Source organism: Acanthaster planci, linkage group LG02 (assembly GCF_054643075.1).
Source record: "Acanthaster planci isolate LZ-2023a linkage group LG02, COTS_SCS, whole genome shotgun sequence".
Classification (NCBI taxonomy): Eukaryota; Metazoa; Echinodermata; class Asteroidea; order Valvatida; family Acanthasteridae; genus Acanthaster; species Acanthaster planci.
Window position 1 is genome coordinate 9459888 of NC_141778.1, and position 6000 is coordinate 9465887.

At 41.0% G+C, this 6000-nt stretch overlaps 1 protein-coding gene across 1 annotated transcript in view; it reads right to left on the minus strand.

Annotated features, from left to right (window-relative positions):
* The window catches only part of LOC110987635 (uncharacterized), a 41763-nt gene extending 39084 nt beyond the window's left edge, over positions 1-2679 (minus strand). The window contains exon 1 of the mRNA XM_087132775.1: positions 2539-2679. The gene's annotated coding sequence lies outside the window, so the exon portion shown is untranslated. The remainder of the gene's footprint in view (positions 1-2538) is intronic.
* Between the last annotated feature and the right edge of the window lie 3321 nt (positions 2680-6000).

Sequence of the window (6000 nt, forward strand, 5' to 3'; positions counted from 1 at the left end):
TGAATTACTGTAAATGTACACATTATAAACCAAAATGCTTGGTCTCTGGTGGTACTCTTTGCTCTGAAATGAAGATTTAAGAGAAAGTACGCATAAATACAGGTACAATGTAAATGCATACATGTGTGCACATTCTTTCTGACTCAATGGAAAATTACGGTAGCTTCACAAATGGCCTGCCATGGCTAAACTGTAAAATTGAACAAAATTCTACCCACTTGTGCCATGTTACATGTGCACAACAGCCACAACAATGCCAAGGGTCCTTGACTAGTCTCTAGGTGGAACCATTGTGGGTTCCTATATAAACAGCATAAGTATGTATAGAGCGTGTTGAGAGGAGACTAAAGTGGTCTCCCAAATGAAACACTTGATCTATGGACTGGTGACCATTCAGTTACTATCATAATCACAATGCAAAGCAGAATTTTTTTGTCATGGAAAATGTTTCGTTATGTACTGGTACATGTATTTCACATCAGGGAGGAATTTAGCACTTTTTGCCTCCGTGTATGTACATGTATGGGGTAAGTTGCACAAACCTTAGGCCCCAAAATACTAAAATCAATCATTTAAAAGGTGGGTACACGTACATGTACATGTATAACTCAGTGTACGGCAAGGCAGCTCATTAATTGTAAAATGTACTTGACAGTTGAACACAATGTGCAAGTTAAACATTCAAGAATACCTTAACTACATGTACATGTACAGCTATCACAGTTAGCAAGATGCACTAATGCTGAGGCGTAACAAGGTAGACATGGTAGAGGGCAACTTTCTGTGAATTTGCAACGGGCATTTTCAACATGAAAGGTCCAAACAGTTTTTCACAATGGCTAGCACGATTTTGGGTCATCACAGAGTTACGCTAAAGCTGGCTGAAGTGGAGTGCAAACACAATTGGCTATTTTTCTTGGGCGTTTACATTTACTTAATGCTTGACGACTTGCTCACGAATGCTCTGGTGTTTTGTAGGAAACCTCATTTGAATGCACAGTTGAAACATGTTAAAGTCGATGACCATACTTCATCTATTTAGTACTTAGGTACAGAGCCTCTCCGGAGGTTTCAAACTAGGGAGGGTCTACAAGTAGTTTTGCTGCCATAGCAACAACATGATGGGCATAAAATTCACATTGCACAATTTAACACTTTGGTACCTGGTACTTGTCAGGCTGTGCCATATTCACTGAATGTAAAACTTTGCAGGAAGATTTTTCTGGTTTGTGACCTTATAAAGTTTTACAATTCTTGGACAGTCTTCCCTGAAACGGATGCAGAGGATTTCTAATCAAACTTAAAATTTTATGCTGGGTATACTACATGTACATGAAAGTTGACCATCTCTTGATTTAGGTGCTACCGGTATGAATAAATCTCCTTTTCTTTCAATATTGATAATCACCTCTGGAAAACATTTTGAAAAGGAGAGGTATATATTGAGGCTAAAACAGATTTCTTGTAACTGACCGGCAATGCAATGCGAGGAAAAAGTTGTGCATCTGGCCACTACAGATTTTAGCTTACATGAACATAAAAAGGGAAAGAGTTCCATAAATGGGCATCACTTCGCACTATGTGCACAAAGCCCATGAAACTGGTCTGAAAATGCCAAGACTAAGTGCCTCAATGTTTCCCTGCTACAGTTGACTAATCAAAGCATTTCATCTTTTTTGATGGCTAATTAAACACTAGTACACTACAAGGGAAAATGAATAAGCCCATGTATGGAACTCTACCGCCTTACACAGACAAGTTTTTAAAATGGCCATCAGGGATGGCAGCCAGTCTCATCTCATGAAAGGGCTCTTATGAATACATGAACATGATTGGCATGTTTATGGAACTTGAAATGCAGAATATTGCTTTTATATTAGCCCTACCATGGAGCTACCCTTGCCTTGGCCTACAGTGCAAGGTGAGAGTTCCATCACTTACCAACTTACATGTAGGCCCATTTTCCCTTGCAGTGGTTTAATATTTACGTGTAAGCTAAAATGTGACAACATGCCCCAAAACTAAAGGAGAATTTAGCAGTGAAAATATTGAATGATTTAGGCCCACTTGGAAAAGACATTTTTTCATTTTTGTTGGTCCCTACTGTCCCGGCTGGGGCCTTGGCTCATTATGCATGCACAGGGACAGGCAGGGCGTCACCTAAATTTCAGAATTTCAAAATTTTCAGTGGTAAACGATGTCAGTAATATGGACCTCTTTCCCAGTGCCGGGTTACCATGGTTACTTACAGTCTGACATGTCTGACAATAAGCATGATTAGGTAACTGGTACCTGATAGTTATCTCATTAACAGGTATGGCCAAACTTGCCCGACTTCATGTGACAAACCACGGACACACTGTACAACTTGTGTACAGTGTAGAAAGAAGTTAGTAGTAGTAACGTCATGCACGTCGCGGCAATTGTCTTGACTGTTACAACGCAAACAGGTCTAACGTACCACCATGCCAACGTTATGGCGAGTGAACAAAAAAGTTTACCCTCTGATTCTGAAATATGCACAACAGTACAACTCACCCTAAATACTGTCAATCTTCAGTGATTCCTATGGGGAAATGCAGCTTCTCTACCTCCGACGAACTCCAGTCGGCGTAGCCCTAAATGTGTACACATTTTTTTTTCGCATGCCCAGTCGTCCGCGCCGCCGCGCAAAAAAAATTAAACACTTGATCGATAGTGAAAAAACTACTAGCGCCCTCTTGGTTGGGCAAACACCACACAGTTGTTCGCGTTGGAACGGTCATCACTGACACGGGGGCCCATCGGAGACGGCGCCGCCTGGTCGGATGTTTAGGATTAGATTTGCTTTAATGTGTTGGGGGATTATTGTGACCCACTAAGACAATTATACAATTCTTAACCTTGCCGATTTTTAAAAATCCTCCCCTCCCCCAAATAGTGTTCAGGTCACAATGTAGACAACCGTTTCTGTTATGACATGTATGAGAAGTTAACGGACAATAGGTTTTTGTAAACGAAATACCCCTGGTTACAAGCTACGAGTCCCTAAATGTAAGTTTTGGAAAAAAGGTTCCACAATCAGTCCTGGTTGTGGTATCTCTTGATTTTTATACGCTCGTGCACGTTAATCTACTGATTTTGAGGAAATTATCTAAAACGTATGGTTCTAAACGTTGGAAACTTGTCGAAGCGGTTTGTTGAAGTAAAGTGTGGTTTACCTGCCAATAGCGTGAAGCCTCTGAATGATTGTTGGGCCACTCACGTAATCCTCAATTAAAAAAATTACCCAGCCTTGAGGCCTACAGTAACAAAATGCAAAAGCGGCGCCTATCTGTAGGGAAGCATATATAGGACATGACTTTAAAAAAATTGGGCCTGCTATTTCGCCCGGGTGGATAAGTATTTCCCCCGGGCGGATTACTATTTCGCCCGGAGAGTGGCGTACTAGTAGATTTGTGTGTCAGAATGCGGGATGATTTTCCGGGGGGGGGGTTGACTCAGATAGACCGTTGTGCCATTGTGTCGAAGATGCAAAGTTACTCATGAAGAGCACTGTCACTCCTGCATTTAGCAAAGGCAGAGATATTATCCTAATTAATCACCCTTCCCCCCCCCGCAGATTCAGTTAAACAGAAAGTCAATAGAACTGATTGAAAATTATCCTTATGAATCTATCAAACATTTTTGCCATAAAACCTGAACAAAAGCGCATCAGTTCTCTACCCTGATCGGGCGCGGGCTCAGAGTCTTGGCATTTCCCTGAAAAGTTACAGATTTTTTTACAGACTATGAAAAGAGCTTTTTCCTTGCATATTATTCTCTTTTTAGAGAAATGGAGAGAGTTTAACTTAGGCTAGTTTATCACATTATATCAAAGACACTTTTTATTTGCAGAAGGGAGGCAGTTTAAAAATATAAAGCTACTTGTTATAAGGATTTTAAAAAAATTATATTGACACTACTGACATTCAGAGGGACTGGAGTTTACTGCATCAGTAATTGGTAACTTAAATAGCAATTAAATGTAAATTGGTGCTTTTTCGTTGTTGTTCTTTTGTAATGAATTTGTTCAGTTTATGGAGTCCCCAGGAAACGGGCATGCATGTTTGGGGCTATCTTGGATTAAATCAACCCACTTTGTTTAATGTTTAGTTTTTCTTTCTAAGTGTATGCGTCGATTTCTTCTGAGTAAAATCAGTATTTTGGGCGGCCATGGTGGAACGAATCTATTACTTGGATATCAAGTCTTTGACGCACTGGAACAAGCTAGTGCGTACATATATTTTAAGAGCCTTTTGTTTCTCCTAAAAAGGGGGACTTACTCGTGACAGAGAGAAAGTTCAAAATCGAGACTGATGACTTAGCATCGTAAAGTATGGGTAAATGTGCTTCGCAAGCGGGGGGAGGGCACTTGCCTTCCCCCAAGAAAAATCTAAAAGAAAAATATAATGCTAAAGATATGACAAAAATAGGTTAAAGGAAATAAAAAGCACTCTCTACCTAGCTTTAAAAATTAAAGCTATTTTTTTCTGTTTTCTCCTTTGTTCTTGCCCCCCCCATTTCATGTAGTTTACAGTTGGAGGAGCAACTGCATCCCCGTGACGTTCAGGATCGGTTCGTAGTTAAGTGCTATGTACCCTCATGGAAACCCCCTTTCCCCTCTTAGATAAAATGCGGTGGCGTATTTAGAGTCCAAGCGGGGAAGGGACACGGGAACAGATTCAACCCCCCCCCGCACAGACACTCATCCTTACATATGTATACTTGTGGGGTATTTCCTTTGTTTTCGTCTACAAAACTCCCACACAACACGCAAAAATTTCAAATCACTGCCATTTCAACCAAATTCAGTTTCCTGGGTTGAAATTTCGACCGTATGTCCCTTATATAAAACACTTCAATTTGCGATAGATGAATGGCACTTGAAAATTCCTCCTTTTTGAGTAAATTTGAAATATCTATTTCGTGAAATTCTTGTGGATCAAAACTGGCCTCGTGGGGTACCTTCCATCGTTCCGGTACCCCACAAGGCTCCATGTACAAGGCACCATGTACAAGCGCCTTATTTTGGGGGCGGGGACAGACCAAAGAAAAATGAACTGTGATTTTTAGAAAAAAATCAGTTTGCCCCCCTTCCCCAAACCCAATCTGTGGCCCCCCCCGCAAGCAAACTCTGGGCTCACTTCGTGAGAAACTTTGCAATTGAATTGATTCTGAATGAGGCAAAAATCTTTTTTTTCTGTTAACGAAAAGTGGGGGATGATCCATCCCCTGCAAAAAGTGAGCGATAACCCAGTCTCCAGGGATAATTATCAGCTCCGGGCGAAATACTAATCCGCCCGGGCGAAATAGCAGGCCCAATTTTTTTTCAGTCATGTCCTATAATGCTTCCGTATATCTGAGCTTAACATGCTGCAGCTAATAAAATTCAATAGTTTAAATAGTTGAATCATCCCTCCCACACCATTTTTTGTGGTGAGAAAAGTACGGGAGAAAATTGTGAACAAATGTTTGGACTTCCCAACAACAAAAATGAATTCAATAGCACTCAGAAAGGCGGAACAACAAAAATCATAAAAAACGCCGTTCTGCTGTAATACATTTTACAGGTACACATCTGTATCATAAACATCGCCCCCTCCCCGTTGTTCAAATTTCCATGGCAGGACAAGTCATACCCGTTACCTAGGCCGTTTTCCAATACTCAACTTTGTCTCCGCTGAAGTTCGCCGGTTGTGGGCCTGAAGTGTTAAATTAAATTGAAGTACTGTACTGTTTGGCTCTTTTTCATCTCACTTGATGTTTGGTGACACTATCAAACTTACTATTGCGCTGACAACTTCAAAGTCGGGTAGTAAAAAAAGTTGAAGCCTACGACGCAGCCGAAATCGAGTATTGGAAAATGGCTGTAGTACTCTACCGGCACCGTCCCCTGATGTTGCAGCTGCAGCTATAGTGTATTGAAAATAGACTGGCATTTACCTTTCAAATGAGGGCGCTCTGCATTCACAGCGTAGC